We start from the raw sequence: 17,091 nt of genomic DNA, 5'->3' as shown, positions 1-17,091 counted from the left end.
CAAACCAAGCACCCCAAAAACCAATGTGTTTTCATAGCAAGAGGCATTCCAGAGGGACAAGACACAGAATCCTGCCTTTTCACATGCATCCTTTTTGTATATTATCACAGGATTTGAAAGAAACCATGCAAAGTTGTTACCTTTATAATATAATTCAACCTAACATTCCTCTCAGCTTGGCTGTACTCTGCTTAGTGCAGGATCTTACAGTTTCCTAGGAAACGCTTTTTATTGCTATCCAGATATATGGATAAACTTTCTTAACAATCCCAGTTTCTATGAACGTTGTTTACATCAAATCCTGGGCAGCAGGATGGAAATGACTGTCCATGGCTACTTTTTGATATATTGTTTTTTCTTCTTTTGTTGAAAGCCATTCTACACCAAGCTGTGGACAAAGCAGGGTTCTGGCTATTTTCTGATGAATCAATCTCCAAAACACACATTTCAAACGATTTCATAATTGCAAATTTGCCCATTAGATGTCTTAAACTAACCTACCTATTCTGTTTCCTAGAATGAGTTAAGACAGAATTTGAAACTTGTGCGTCTGGCAAGAAAACAATCTGAAAGCTGATCAGGTATGCATGTTGTTCCCTTTCTACCTTCACCAAGATAGCTTGGGTCCCTTGGTGACTTCAACTGCAGGGATTCCCTCTCCCTCTCCCCCAGCTTACAATATGCCCTGCGTTCATCTTTAAAGTGTGAGAGAGAGTGTGTGTGTGTGTGAGACAGAGAGAGAGAGATACAGATACTCACTTTGGTGTGCTTTGAGAAGAACCCTCCCTAAAAAAGAAAAAAATAGTTACTTGTATGATGACCGTAACTGAATAGTATCTAGTACAAATAATATTATATTTCCTTTAGCAGTAGTATTTTTGTTTACCAAAATTATCTACAGCATTAATCATCTGAGCAATGGCAGCACCTTCCCTGGAAGCTGATGATGGCTGCCTTGGGCCTTCTAGTCCAAGGGTGTCAAACTCGCAGCCTGTGGGCCTGATGTGTCACACGCTGGCCACGCCCACCCCTAGTTTAACGAAGGGGGGGGAAGTCATGATACATCAGATGATGACAACGTGATGACGCAAGTTTGACACCCCTGTTCTAATCCACCTCTTTGTCCTGGCCCTGGGGCTTCCTCCCTGACCCCCACCCCACCCCCAATCAATTTCAGTGAACTGGTGCATGAATTACACTTGCAATTCAACTCATGCAATTCACTTTCTCTTGTCAAGTGTACCCATCGTACAAATGGGTAATAGTGCATTCATCTTGATAAAGAGAATTATTAAATTAAAGATGGATTATTTTACACAAACAAGATGTTTCACAGGAAACTCTGCACATTACTCCTGTTTATTTAGTAGTTTTGATATTAGTTGCCTTTTCTCTTTGCTGTAAGCCATCAAAACTTCATGCATGTCCCTCGGACCTGGATTAATTTTCTGTGTCTGCATATTAACAACCTGTTCTATGCATAGCGCTCTTATTGCTATTCTTTTAGACAGAAATGTTTCTCCAGATACTGGTTTTTATCCAAAGATAAAAAAGTACTTCATGCAAGTAATTGCAAAGTTTGAAGCTAAAGGACGTGATAATTTCATTTGTGCATTTCAGATTTGTTGTTAAGAATAGAAAATCTACGCATTGTTGAGTTTTAAGTACTTGGGTCCTGTTTTACATGTGTGGTGTCTTGGATAGGTTTTGATGGCCTGTTAGCAAATGAAACTGGTAGTTGTCCAGGTTTGGTATATTTTTCTCTTACAAAAACAATATTGTGGCATTTTGTTGTAGCCTACCCTTTCATTTTTCTCCCTTTCCATCTTTAAAAAAATGTTATTTTACCGTCTTCACCTGCTTAAGATTCTGTATACTGTATGTATGTGCTCGTAATATTTCCCGTGAAGCTTCTCAAATCTGCATTTCTAAAAGTAACCATGGAAATACTGTTGGTTAGCAGGGGAAGGTGAATTTTGCCTGACCTTTTCTTCATTTTGACATTTCCACAGAGTTTTATTATCCATCCAGTCACTATGCTTTTATTAAACACAGAGCACCATTCATAAAACATTCCGCTAGGAAACGCAGGCATTCGTCTTTCGGTAATCAGAAGCAGTGAACAGGTTTTGATCAAAGTTAATGTGGATTTTGTTTTGAAAGGGTAGTTAACATTTGATCATGGAACGTCCTAGTTGGGCTTTAAAAGTAACTTTTGATTTGGTACAGTTGCCTTCTTGTGTTTAATCCAGTTCTAGCTTTTCAACAACCATTGAATTTAGATGATGTCACTCCTAATGCTCCCTTTCACATATCTGTCTGTCTGTTTGTCTGTCTGTCTGTCTGTCTCTCTCTCTCTGTTTCATCTATCACCCATCTATCTATATTCTACTTATCCATCCGTCCATCTACCAACTATATCTATCCTCTATCTCTGTCTATATCTATCAAGCATCTATCTCTATCCATCATCCATCTCTATCCAATATCTTTATTTCTATCCGTCTGTCTCACTATCTCTGTCATCTATCTAGTTTCAGTTTTCCTATCACTTTCTAGTAATCCTGTCAAACATATTCATTAATAAATGATCTCTGTGTTTTATTTTTAAAATATTTTTTTAAAATAATAATACCACACAAACGTTTACCATGGTACAGTGTCTGAAAAGTCATTTTCTGATGTCAGCTTTAGATGCAGTGGATGCAATTAATAACAAATATACACCTACATAGACACACTATTTGTAAATTTAGAAAAGAGAAGCTGGACATGAATTCCTACTTCAACGTAGCCCTTTTCAGACCATCTTGAAAAATGGGTCTGGCTGAAGTGTGTATAGGAAGTCCATGATTATAGGGATGGGTGTGTATTTATGTGATGTGGAATTACAGTCCATCAATGCACAGCAAACTAGGAAATACACCTACCGTTATAGCTGTTTGATATTGAGCAAAGGTTTTTAAGTTACTGTAAAGCAGTTATGGGGGGAAAAACACAGATTATTCTGAAGTAAGGCTTGTGCAGTAGATGAGTGTAGCCCAAATAACCTTCAGGTTGTCCTGTAGTTTAAAGTACATAGAGTTAATCCCCAAGATGCAGCTTGACACACACTTCATATTTCAATAGGAAACATTCCTGAAAAAGTAAGTTTGGGGAAGCAAAAAGAATGGTGGAGTTTTATAAGGGAAAACAGATTCTGTTGGAATATGCTTGAGCCTACTGCCATCTAGTGGCGTAGTACACCATCTAAATGCATTTTAGAAATATCAAAAGCCAGTTTTTGTCTTAGCATTGAATGTAATTTTGTTTATCCTTGATATTTTTTTAAAAACTATACTGAGATCTAGTAGTAAGATCTTCAAAATGGCATTTATGAGATGCATATGTTTTTTGAGACCTATAGAAAAAAAATCAGTACTATCTGCTACAACTTCCCACTTAAGGTTCTAGAGACTTTGGATACTTTATTAAAGGAATTTGTAAGTTTTCTCACCTTTGTAGAATTCTGCAGATGTGTCTGTTGTGCATACAGGTATACACAATATATAGGTATTGTGCATACAGGTCCTCACAGTGATATATCAAATGCTAGTGGTAGAAGTAAAATATATAAATACTATACCTATACAGTTATATAAAGGTAATTAAATATATATTTTAGTTTTTCTCTTTTTTTTAAAGTCCTATAATGAAAAAGCACTTAAGGGTGTTTGTTGGTTTGTTTGCTTTTTTGGTTTATATTTTTCTATTATTATTTCTTTTTGTCATTCTGTTCTTGAGAACGTGATTCTCAAAGTATTCATATGAAGTGAATTATAATATTCATATTGCTAGAATGTATGAACTTAACTAATTCTCAAACATTACTGGAATGCTTAGCAGTAACTTCCTTTTTTTGGCTGGTGCAGAAATAATATAATGCATTTCTGCACAATTCATTAAATTGGATGTTACATTTGGATTATGATCAAGAGATAATTATGCAGCTTTGCATTTACTGCTTGAATGGAGGAAAACATACATATATCAATTCAGTCTTGAGTAAAGGGGAATCTCGCATATAGATGTACGGACTTGGTTTGCACAGTACATTTCTCTAGATCAGTTGAAAGATTTAGCTGCTGCATTCATGTAACATACTAAGTTTGAATATGTTAGACTATATCCAGTATGTTCCTTGAACTCAGCCTATATTCTAGCAAATGTGTAAGATGCGATTCAATTCACTATCCATATTGAGCATATTGTGTGAACCAATCCATGGAGTGACTGTGCAAATGCTGAGATAATGTTTAGAATTTCTGCCGTGAACTAGTTTCACAGATACCAGAAACATTGTCCCCATGAACATCTCTTAGTTGGGCCTACATCTTCCCCCTATTCATCATTACCTTTCCCTACGAGCCATTGATTTTGCAGTAATATCAAAGGCTCATGCAGAATCATTTTTCAATGATTATTTATGCATTGTGGAGTGCAATGGCTAAAAAACTGAGTTGTCTATGGAGAGTTGTCAGTCATCCAGGTCATGGTTATCCCAAAGGTGCTTTTTCGAAAGGCAACTGGTTTTTCTTTTAAGACATTTCAAGTATCTCATCCAAGAAGCTTCTTCAGCTTTGATTGTATGGTGGGGAATGGAAGGATTTATACACCTTGCAGGTAGCTGGTCATTTGCATTCTTTTAGTGAGATCTTAAGGCCACCTGGAGGTTCTGTGTCATCAGAGTCATCTGAGTGGTACAAATGGGTGTGGAGCCTTCTTGGAACTGCTGAAAGGACTGTGTTGTAGACTGGAGATAGATGATTCCATATCCTCCTCCTCTGTTAAGAAAAGGCTGTTCAATGTTGATGTAGATGGCCTCTTTGGCCCCTCTTTCAAACCAGTGGCCCTCTCTGTCCAAAATGTTGACTTTGCTGTCTTCAAAAGAGAGCCCTTTGTCTTTGAAATGCAGATGGACGGCTGAATCTAGCTCTGGTGGGTTTGTTCTCCTGTGGTGCGCCAGGATTTTATTAAGTGGTGGTTTTGTTTCCCCGATGCACAGATCTGCACATGCCTCACTGCATTGTACTGCATATACAAGATTGCTCAGATTGTGTCTGAGTGTTTTATGCAAATGGGCAGCTGTCTGCAAGGAGTATAGATCCTTCCATTCCCCATCATCCAATCAGAGCTGAAGAAGCTTCTTGGATGAGAAGCAAAACATCTTCAAAGAAAAACCAGACAGTCCAGTTACCTCTTGAAAAAGCACCTTTGGGGGGAAAAACTGAATCGTGCTCCCATTAAAAAGCTCTAAGCATGCCAGTAGCTACAACCTCAATTCCTTGTCTGACCTGTCATTGTCCATCTTATTGGTCAAATGACAAAAATAAATAATTATTTGACTCATCAACAGCAGTATGAAATTTTAAGTATACTATTCCATTAATTATGGGAGCGACTTTTATCAATCAGCAGCAATAAATGTAAAACTTTCAAGAATTTTGTAGAAAATACATTCTTTTTCTGCTTAGGTTTAGGATAAGCAGACTTTCTATTCGACTTTCACAAATTTTCGAGGATTTCTTTCTCTGATCCTCAATATCATGACCAGCATCCCTGGATGGCAAATATAATCAATATATCTTTCTTGAAGGTAATTGCTACCTATGCTTCACAATGGCTTTAACAAATCTAGCCCAGTGGCTTGTTTGCTGGTAGGGTGAATTACCTACTTATCTTTCTTCAGTATATTACATTGTGTGGATGAAGATATCACTCTGATCAGGCAAATATATGCCCAGTCTGAGTAATGTATTTAAGAAGACAAGCAGTGCTGTAACTGATCACATTATACAGCTCAGCATTGCAAGCAATTATTTGAGTAGATAAATCCAGGACAGGATTAGAAGCCGATGGTAGAAGTATGGATAACAGTTGTGTCCATCACACAGTGTAACTTGAAACCTTGCTGATTTTATGTTCTGCATCTGTAACCCTTGTCAGTGTCAATTCCCTTTTAAGGCCTGTTGCTTTGGGTTTGTGGAATAATGATGAGTGGAAGACACTTTTGATCTTTCTACTTGGGCAGAAATAGCCTGGTCCTAAAAACTCAGGGCAAGGTTGAAATTGAATTGTTTTCATAAAGCATAAACTCACCTCCGAAATGGAATACTAAAATAGGAATAGCAGCAGTGTTGGTGATTGTAGAATGCCATTCAGTACATCCATCTTTAGCAAGGATGAAAGGGCATAAAAAAGTAGAGGCACAGGGTCATTCATACAAGATCATTGTGTGTGTGTGTGTGGGATGAGTAATCTTTTTTCCCCCTTGATCTTCAGGTAATCCCCATAGTTGTTCCTTGTGGTTCAAGTAGTGACAGTGCAGGCTTATTTTGGATATATGGTCAATTTCCCCCTATTAAATTAGTTGGATAGCTTTTTAGACAAATGGAGGTTAAGTCCATACAAAACCACCAATTTTTATGGCTGAGTGTTGCTCCTCATGGACTTTATTCCTTATTTGATCCGATGGGCCTCACTCAAAGCCATTGGTTGAAGATCAATGGTTCAGACTATCTAACGTGAAGAAAAAGCTATCAGTATTACACTTTGCATTGTTGGTTAAAGACTTTGAGCTTTACCCTGATCTGATCGCAATATACTAGGCTGTTTCTTTATGAAGATATTTTTAAAATGTGTCCGTTTGTGACTTCGCTGCTATTATAGTTCAATCCTCTTAGCCGTGTCTTTGAAAAAGATCAAGGCAGCCGGATGTATCTTACTGGAAAAAATGAATTCAACGCTTTGTGACAACAGTGAAAATGTATATTGTGGTTTTAGTATTGATTTTAACTGACAAATATATTAATTCCTCAACTCCCTTTTTTTTCTTATCTTCTTTTTATAAAGTACAGATTGTGTGATTGATGTAAGCTTTGTTAGATAAGGTTATGATCTTTATGGTGTCCTTATCTGATCGTTTTGATTTTAATTAAAATTTCACTTCTTTGGCAGTTCCATTTGGACCTGCTGGGATTCAGATAAATGCCTTTTTCTGGGCTGGAAAAGTTTAGTTGAGCTTGTAGGGCATGTTGGTTTCCATATGTGCGTTTCAATAAACAAACTAAAATAAACCCAGAAGGAACAAAAATAAAAGAAGAAATAATAACCAAATGAAGTAGACAAGGGGAAGCAAAAAAAATGCCTGATGTTCATTTTTATTCTCCCTTCGTGGCCTTTGCTGATTATCCCTTCTAAAATAATCACCATCACTACACAATACATCACCTCCTAACCCCTCATTCTGTGAGCGGGCACTGAACATAATCATTGGTAAGAAATATGATTCTCTTGGGGCTGATAGTAGAACATCTACATCTCACTGAGATGCTCTTTCCATCTACTACTGAGCAGTAACAGATTGAAAGCAGACACTTGATACTGGTTTTAAACCTGGGCTATAAGACATCCCTGCTAAAAAGCAGGAGAAGGGAAGAGGAAACAATGTGCTTCAAGGTACAATTTGGGAGGAGAATCTTGTTTCTTAACTTTTCACATCTTGCAGCTGAACCGCAAGAATATTTGCTTTAGGTTTATGCTAGGAGTAGATTTTGGTCTTGCATTTGTTTTGTTGAACCAGTTTAAGGGAACGGGTGTGGTTTGATTTTGATCTCCCTTATTGCTGTATCTTCTATGCAATTCTTTTTCTAAAGAATTACTATGACTAACAGAGCAAAGTGCTAGCCATTGCATTCTTTGTATTGCTGTACAGTGGAGGTGTAGTTTACTAGTTCAGAGTGTGCCTCTGTCCCCTTCTCCCTTTTTCCTTCAGCCCTCTGTTTGTAAATGCCTGCATTTATGCTGTCAGCCTGACATGTACAAAGTGTAAGAAAGAATTTTTAAACAGGTTATAAATTATATTTATAAGCAAGTGAAAACAAAACCATGTGTGTCTTTTCATTTAGTAAAAAGCATTTTCGGTTTTCCTTGTTTGTGGGAAAGCAGTTTGGGTTTTCCAGGATTAAAACACAGCTTATCCACGTTCACATTTGTGCCTCGACCTCACGAGGGTAACTGCAGCGAATGACACATACATATGCATTGAAAATATACATATTTCAAGACGTTAACTGCTTTGCAAACCACAATTCACAAATGAAACCTTTTGCTTCATGAAATCAGAATTGGGTTTTTTCTCACAAAAAGGCACAAATATTGGGTGTTCGAAGGAGCACGTTAAAATTTCATCCTCTACTAGATTTAAGTAAATTAAAGGTAAGTCTTTAGAGCAATTAATGGTGGGCTGGTATTCTTATATTTTCCTTGAAGGGGGCGGGGGTCTTTCAGATTAGACAGAGAATTTGGGACCTTGCTGCTCAAATCATTGCAAAACACCAATCCATATGGCAACCAAGAAGAAGGAATTGCATTAGAACAGACATTTCAATGATCAGACAACCAGTACTAAGGAAAAATATCTTCATAAAACATACAAAAAGCATAATAAAGGCCCCTAAAAGGCCAAACAAGAATTGAAATGGGAGTTCAATCAATCGGTGACAATAACACACTTAAGTTGCTGCCTTGTTTCCATGTAATACCATGTAAAATGTAGTTTACTTTATTCCAAAAAGGGAAAAAAGGGAGACGGAAATGCATAATTTGTTACCAGTCTCACTATTCGGTCCTTGATGAAAGAGTCTTGTTTTAGACTTTGCTGTTTTCTAAACCTGGGGTCACCAACCTTTCAGACCTCAGGGACCACTAAATTCATAATTTTAAATTCTGTGGACCACTAATATGAGCTGCCTAATGACTGGCTGGGTGGGCGTGGCAAGGTAGTCATGTGACTGGGTGGGTGTGGCCAACTCAATGTCCGTTATATCGAGGGGCACCTTCCCAGCCTCTACTCACCACTCCTCGCCTGCCCACCTGGGCTTCTTAGAGCCCCAACAGGAAACAGTTGCTGCAGCTAAGCAGCCACCATGAGGAAGAGTTGGCAAAACAGCTGGCTCAGTTCAAATTAGATCTAACTGAAAAGGAGACTCAGCAGAAGCACCTCACTGAGTACTACGAGCATAGGCTTTCCAAGTAGAGGGAGGACCTACAGGAGAGCCAAGTGCCAGCGCCTGAAGGGTTCAGCAGGCTGAGATAGTTAGCCAGTTCCAGACCCTAAGGCACTATCACTGAAATGTGGCCATCTGGCTCTTTGCCCCCAGTGGCACTTCCTTCCAACTGGCAAATCTGGTGCTAAGTGTTACGGTCATTAAGTGGAAAAAAATCAGACTCATGACTTCACTTCCCTTTTGGTCATTAAACAGAACACCTTACAACTTTACACCTGCCTTCTCTACTAATTCTTCTTGTCACAAACTGGTTGTGAAGCACATGAATGTCTGATCGGATGGCCACAGAACATTGCGGTTGTAAAAATGAGGATTGATCACAAAGATTTTTTTTTTACACTGTTGTAACTTTCAAGTTAGTAAACAAGGTGACCAGTAAATAAGGTTTACCTTTAATCTCTATTCTAGGCCTTAAACAGACCTTAAACATTTACTTTATTACAAGGGCTAACATAAGTCTAACTACATTATTTTTCTTTTTTTAATGAGTCTAAGAAAATGGGATATTTAGCTGCATTAAAGTCCTGTTTCTGTAGGGTCATTTTAGAGTGACAACTACAGTTTTGGCATAGGTTCCTAAAGAAGGAATAAACTAGCTTTTCCAGGCTATAATTCAATATAAGTTTAGTAAACCCAACTAAACTATTAAATTATGTAGGGCTTTTTACTGAGTAAATAAATCTCTGAATATCTCAACCAATTTGTGTAGCCCTTGGGTTCTCATCTAAATATGTTTATTCTAGAAAACCTGGGGAAAATATATGTGGTTAAGAGTCAACAAGGACTTCGTGGCATATACTGACTCAATAACTCCCCTTTTACAACCCTGTAATGTCTTAATTTGGGGTAGACCTTAAGGAGGTGAACATTTACTGACCAGATGCCCTTCCAACAGCACACGGAGTTCGCAGTAGCTGTTTTTTTTCTTTGCATTCTGAGAGAGAAACATTTACCTAGGATTGAACTCTCAACCTTCCAAGTGGAAGTCAAGCCTCTTCACCACTAGGCAATAAATCAAATTCCAAAACATATTTTTTTTCTTTAAACAGCAGCCAGTTATTTTTCTTTTCTATTAATCCTAGATATTCTTTCCTCCATATAAGGTAAAGGTAAAGATTCCCCTCGCACATATGTGCTAGTCGTTCCCGACTCTAGGGGGGGGTGTTCATCTCTGTTTCAAAGCTGAAGAGCCAGCACTGTTCTAAGGCGTTTCCGAGGTCATGTGGCCAGCATGACTAAATGCCGAAGGCACACAGAACACTGTTACCTTCCCACCAAAGATGGTTCCTCTTTTTTCTACTTGCATTTTTACATGCTTTCCAACTGCTAGGTTGGCAGAAGCTGGGACAAGTAATGGGAGCTCACTCAGTTATGTGGCACTTGGGATTCGAACTGCGGACCTTTCTATTCGACAAACTCAGTGTCTTAGCCACTGATCCACCGCGTCCTCCATATAGTGTAATATTAATAAGCAATTTAAATACTAAGTGCAATGAATCAGAATAAGGAAACTCCATACTTTTAAATTTTCATTGTCAAAAAAAATGTGTTGGGAAAACATTTTTCCTAATGACAATCTGCAATTTTAAAATAAATCTTAGATTCTGCATTTCTATTTTGTCTATAGTTCATGCCTATTAAAATAAGCCTTTCTGCCAATTTAACACTGATCAGGAATCACTTTGCAAAATTAAAAATGGGCTGTGGGAAACTAAGTTATTCTAGTCACAAAAATAAATTCAATTTCTGTTTCTCCACCCACACCATATGCCATGCATAAACTAATCACTTTTTCTCATATATTATCCAATCTAGACAACAAATTATGGTTCTGCCTGTTATCGTGTACTAAATTTCATGGTGCTTGCATTGGTGTGTCTATTTTTATTGACTGAAATTAAAGAAAATATCATCCCCATACTAAAATGCTCCAGTTTACGGGTCTGTAACATTCAGTTGGGTGAAATGTTGCATCATAGGGCAACAATTTTTGAATCACGATACTTCAAAGGGGCTAATTTAAATAATGGTTCCAAAATCTGAGACCCACGACACTCATGGAATTGAAGTTTCAAGAATCTTCATACTAGTACTGTTCATAAAGTTGTGTGCAATTAGCCTCGGTCACATGATTGGGATTTCCAGCTACACGTCCCTTAAACCTGGAGGTTGTGAGGCGTAAAGGAAGATGGTAGGGGAAGATTCTCCACCCTATTTCCCACTTCCTTCTGGCCTCTACTCCCCAATCAGCCAACAGCAAGACCTGATGGATGAGTAGCAAGTGTGTGCTTTGAAACTGTGGTTGACTGGAGGTCCCCTCCTCCCTGGAGGGGACTTTTGGGATAAGGAACAGGGCTGTAGTTTTCCTTGTGGTCCATGACTTCCTTTGTTTCCTCTCCCTCCAGTAAAGTTGAAAATTACAGACAAGTCTCACTGTGTTGCGTCACCTCCAAAGTCATGGAATAAATTATAAACCAATGCATTACCCTCCACTTAGAGACAAACAACCTAATCTCTAACGAGCAGGAAAAAAATTGACCTGTAATCTGCAATTCCCACACAGCAGAAACATTTGGACTACACAACTCGTCCAGGGTAAAGCAATAGACACAATTTACATAGACTTCTGCAATGCCTTTGACTCAGTGGTACATGACAAACTACTGTTAAAACTAACCTCTTACAGCATTTCCGGATCCCTGCACAAGAGAATAGCTGTCAAACAGGCAAGTAGTCAAATTAACATCCTACCTGGCAATGACTACTTCAGCTTCAACCACAGTAATACATGGGCAAACAATAGATACAAACTCAAGATAAACCGCTTCAAACTCAGTTGCAGAAAATATGACTTCAGCAACAGAGGGGTCAATGCCTGGAATGCTCTACCTGACTCTGTTGTTACATCCTCAAACACCCCTAACGTTAACCTTAAACTGTATACCGTGGACCTCACCCCATTCCTAAGAGGTCTGTAAGGGGCCATGCATAAGCGCAGCAGTGTGCCTATCATCCCTGTCCTACTGTCGCCATTTATTCATACCCATTTTCTGTGTTCATGTCCATGTTTATACTTATACCTGTCATCTCGTACTAAATAAATAAAGTGGCAGGCAGTTCTGCAGGTTGAAGGAGAAAGTGGTTTCAGCGGAGCTCTGCTGAAGGTCGTGGGGAAACGGGAAATGACGCCAGTCTATATTACATCTGTAAACAATGATGACCCAATGGTTCATGGGTTGTCTACTACAATCTTAAATATCCTGTCCTAACTAGAAAGAGAGAAAATGAGTAACAGTAGCTGTGAGAAATCCTCAATATTTTAAGGATTCTGCACTGTATGTTTTCTTTCACAACTTCAGCTTTTCTCCTCGGCTATCAGAAAAACAAGGTTCGCTTATTGTGAATGTAATAATTTACTTTTTGATACAAAATAAATTCACAAATAAATATATCTGCCAAAACATAACAAATCCCACTGCCAACTAATTTGGTGAAAGCATTTCAAATGAGTCCATTCCAGCAGGGCTAATGATGAAGTACAATTCTCTCCCTACAGCAGCAGTCAAATACTGGTGGATGAAAATCAGGTTGCAGAAAGCATAAATCAATTAAAATGCACACACAAAAAGTATTAGTAAAAAGCGAATGCTTTGCATACCCAAATGCTAGTTTAACCCTGTCGCCTTGTTTTAAATAATTATACAAATTCAGGTTTTTCTACATGGACCTAAACACCGGATCCACCTTAATTTGCAGGTAAAGGAAAGAATATAATAGTTGCCCATTTTTAATACGTTTTTTTCATATCTTTGAACTTAAAAGATAGACATGAAGTAGAAAAGTATCACCATGCTTACAAGAGTTCAGTGCAGATAATTTTTTTTCATTGCTATCTGCTACAAGTTTGAACAAATATCATTGTCATTATCAAATAAAGGGCAGGTTTTTTTTAAAAAAAAATGAATTGAATTGAATTGAATTTATTGCATTTATATGCTGCCCTATTCCCGGAGGGACTCAGGGCGGCTCACAAATCAGGTAGGGAATACAAACAAGGAGAAAAACAACAAACAAGCAACTACAAAAGAATTTAAAAACAATCAACAACCACACAGTTCGAGCGGGGACGGGAACTCGTCAACCCCAGGCCTGTCGGAACAGTCAAGTTTTAAGGGCTTTGCGGAAGGCCTGAAGGGTGGTGAGGGTCCGAATCTCCACGGGGATCTCGTTCCAGAGGGCCGGAGCAGCCACAGAGAAGGCCCTCCTCCGGGTGGTAGCCAATCGGCATTGGCCAATAGATGGAATTCGGAGGAGGCCTACTCTGTGGGATCTAATAGGTCTGGTGGAGGTAATTGGCAGCAGGCGGTCTCTCAAATACCCAGGTCCAATACCATGAAGGGCTTTATAAGTGACGACTAACACCTTGAAGCGTATCCGGAGACCAATGGGCAGCCAGTGCAGCTTGCGGAGGATAGGTGTAATGTGGATGTACCGGGGTGCACCCACAATGGCTCGCGCGGCTGCATTCTGGACAAGCTGAAGTCTCCGAATGCTCTTCAGGGGCTGCCCCATGTAGAGCACATTGGAGTAGTCCAGTCTTGGCGTGAGTGACTGTTGCGAGTGCCTCCCGGTTCAGGTAGGGACGCAATTGGTGCACCAGGCGAACCTGGGCAAACGCCCCCCTGGTCACAGCCGACAAATGGTGTTCTAAGTCAGCTGTGGGTCCAGGAGGACTCCCAAATTGCAAACCCTGTCTGAGGGGCGTGCAATTTCACCCCCCAGCCTGAGAGATGGAATATCTAGCCAATTGTTGGGAGGAAAACACACAAACCACTCGGTCTTGTCCAGATTGAGTGCAAGCTTGTTTACCTCCATCCAGACCCTAACAGCCTCCAGGCACTGACACATCACGTCAACCGCTTCACAAAAAGCATAGTGATAGACCTAAAATAACCGGTAAAGGTAAAGGTTAAATCGCACATATGTGCTAGTCATTCCCGACTCTAGGGGGCGGTGGTCATCTCTGTTTCAAAGCCAAAGAGCCAGCGCTGTTCGAAGACATCTCCGTGGTTATGTGGCCAGCATGACTAAATGCCGAAGGTGCATGGAGAGCTGTTACCTTCCCACAAAAAGTGGTTCCTTTTTTTTTACTTGCATTTTTTACGTGCTTTCGAACTGCTAGGTTGGCAGAAGCTGGGACAAGTAATGGGAGCTCACTCCATTACACAGCGCTAGGGATTCAAACTGCTAACCTTTTTGCTCGACAAGCTCAGTGTCTTAGTCACTGAGCCACCACCTCCCTTTTAAAATAAACAGTACAAAAATACTAAAGCCATTAGAAACTCAATTAAAGGCAGCTATCGGAGACAATATAAAGGTAACACTAAAGATGATTTCAAGGTTTTTTTAAATCCTCTCAAAATGCTATTATCTAGAACCCAATTGTTGGCCTAACACTGAAAAGGGATCTTCCTCAAATTCATCAATCAGATGTATGTTGGGAAAAGTGGATCTTAGCATGTTTTAACTTTTTAAAAAGTTACTTGACAAGTCACTTAGGTTTTTATATTTTAAAACCAGCACCGAACCCTTAGGCGCAGAATCAAATTAGAAACTGATAGAACTACGTAAGTGAAGGTGTATCATTGACAAGTTGAAATTTTCCAACAGTTTCCCTACATTGACTGGTTTAAATTGTAGTTTTGTTAATTGTTCCTCCTATAAAAGCCTTAATCAGAATAGACCTGGAAGTCTAACCTTGGCTCAAGCAGGAGACCCCATACCATGTCAGAGAAAGTAGCAATCCAGTCTATTAAAAACCTCTATGATGAAGCCCCTACAATTTCAATTTCTAAGAGCCGAGGTGGCGCAGTGGTTAGAGTGCTGTATTGCAGCCACTTCAGCTGACTGTTATCTGCAGTTCGGCGGTTCAAATCTCACCGGCTCAGGGTTGACTCAGCCTTCCATCCTTCTGAGGTGGGTAAAATGAGGACCTAGACTGTGGGGGCGATATGATAGGGCTGAAAGCCCTATGAAGCGGTATATAAGTGTAACTGCTATTGCTATTCTGAAGGCAAGCTGTTTCACTGGTTACTTGTCCTCCCTGTTAGGAAGTTTCTCCTTAATTCCATGTTTCTCTTCTCCTTGATTAGTTTCCATCCATTGTTTCTTGTCTTGCTTTCTGGTGCTTTGGAAAATAAGTTGACCCCCCTCTTCTTAATGGCAGCTCCTCAAATACTGGGATACTTCAATCATGTCATCCCCCAGTCCTTCTTTTCTCTGGCCTAGCTACACCCAATTTCTGCAACCGTTCTTCACATGTTTTTGTTTCCAGGTCTTTAATCACCTCAGCTGCTCTTTTCCAAAGTCTCAACGTCTTTTTGGTAATGTGGTGACCGAAACTGGATGCAGTATTCCAGGTGTGACCTTACTAATGCTTTATGAAGCCGTACTAACACTTCACGTGATTTTGTTTCTATGCCTCTATAACGAAGATTATAATAGGTGTTTTGGCTGCTGCCACACACTGCTGGCTTATGCTTAAGTGATTGTCCACTAGGACTCCAAGCTCCTTCTCACAGTTACTCAGTTTTGAGCCAGATTTTGCCGATTCTGTATTTGTGCCTTTGGTTTTTCCTGCCTAGGTGTAAAATGTTGCTTTTTTTTCCACGTTAAATTTCATGTTGTTGGATAGGGCTCATTGTTCAAGTCTGCCAAGCTCTTTTTGCATCCTGAGCTTGTCTTCTGTGGTGTTGGCTATTCCTGCCAGCTGCAAATTTGATGAGTTCCCATTTTATTCCCTCATCTAAGTCATTTATGAAGATATTGAAAAGTACTGGAACCAAAGATGGAACCTCGTGGTACCCACTGCTTACTTCCCTCCATGTAGATGTGATACCATCAAAGACTACTTGTTGAGTATGGTTTATCAGCCAGTTACAAATCCATCTGGTGGTGATGCTGTCTATCCCACATTTTTCTAGTTTACAAAGAAGTAGGTTGTGGTCTACTTTTTCGATTGCCTTGCTGAAGTAGACTATGTCCACAGCATTTTGCTGGTTCAACACCCTCATATTGGAGTCATTATAAAAGTCATGTCTAAGTAAGAAGCATGTTTAGTTTCAAATAGATGTTTAAAAGCAGAGGAAACCACATTCAATGGGTTGGAGAAAAAAATCGTCCACCACTACTTCAGAAGAATGATAAACTTTATACTTTTTCCTATCATCCTGTAGCAGTGTAACGTTCCCGTGGTTCGCCCATTCTCCTGTGTGATTCAGCGTGGCTCTGCAACTATATTACAACATCGCAGCAACTCTATTGTATTTTAAACATGAGATGTATAAATTTGTGGAACAGGATGAACAACTTTCATGATAACTACAAATCATACAGCTAGTAATCTCTAGCAATCTGTCCAGGAACAATATACTCCTACTGTAGAATTATCCTACATGTTTACAAATGTTTCTCCATCATTCAATAATTTTTCAACTTGGCTCTCTTCTATGGAAGGCAAAATTCCTTGACGCATTATAGAGTATTGTGATACTTTCCCCAAAATATTGTTTTTATACTTTACTAATTTACACTTGAGGCTGATAAAAGGAACACTAAAGAAAGCATTTTGGTCAGCTTTCTGATTATAAATGGGAGAATGACAAATATTGGTAAAAGTTGCAAAGAGTATTTGAGTATTTGAAAATTTATTTATAGGCCGCCCTTTTCCCTGGGGGGACTCAGGGCGGCTTACAACTCAAAGGGAGGGGGATACAAACAATAACACATAAGGACAATACATAATTAAAAATAGAACACAACATTCATACCATTCGGGTGGGGGTGAGTTACATTCTTTAACCCCAGGCCTGACGGGATAGCCAGATTTTAAGGGCTGTGCGGAAGGTCTGGAGGGTGGTGAGGGTGCGAATCTCCACGGGGAGATCGTTCCAAAGGGTCGGAGCTACTACTGAGAAGGCTCTCC

General features: G+C 39.4%; 1 protein-coding gene across 1 annotated transcript in view; it reads left to right on the top strand.

Annotated features, from left to right (window-relative positions):
• The window catches only part of UNC5C (unc-5 netrin receptor C), a 348,175-nt gene extending 345,622 nt beyond the window's left edge, over positions 1 to 2,553 (top strand). The window contains exon 17 of the mRNA XM_087724118.1: positions 1 to 2,553. This exon is cut by the window's left edge and continues 223 nt beyond it. The gene's annotated coding sequence lies outside the window, so the exon portion shown is untranslated.
• Positions 2,554 to 17,091: the final 14,538 nt, after the last annotated feature.

This window comes from Thamnophis sirtalis, unplaced genomic scaffold, assembly GCF_051295495.1.
Source record: "Thamnophis sirtalis isolate CommonGarterSnake01/CBP01778 unplaced genomic scaffold, rThaSir2_p1.2 scaffold_10, whole genome shotgun sequence".
NCBI lineage: Eukaryota > Metazoa > Chordata > Lepidosauria > Squamata > Natricidae > Thamnophis > Thamnophis sirtalis.
Note: the sequence above shows the minus strand (reverse complement) of the source record. Positions and strands in the feature narration are given on the sequence as shown.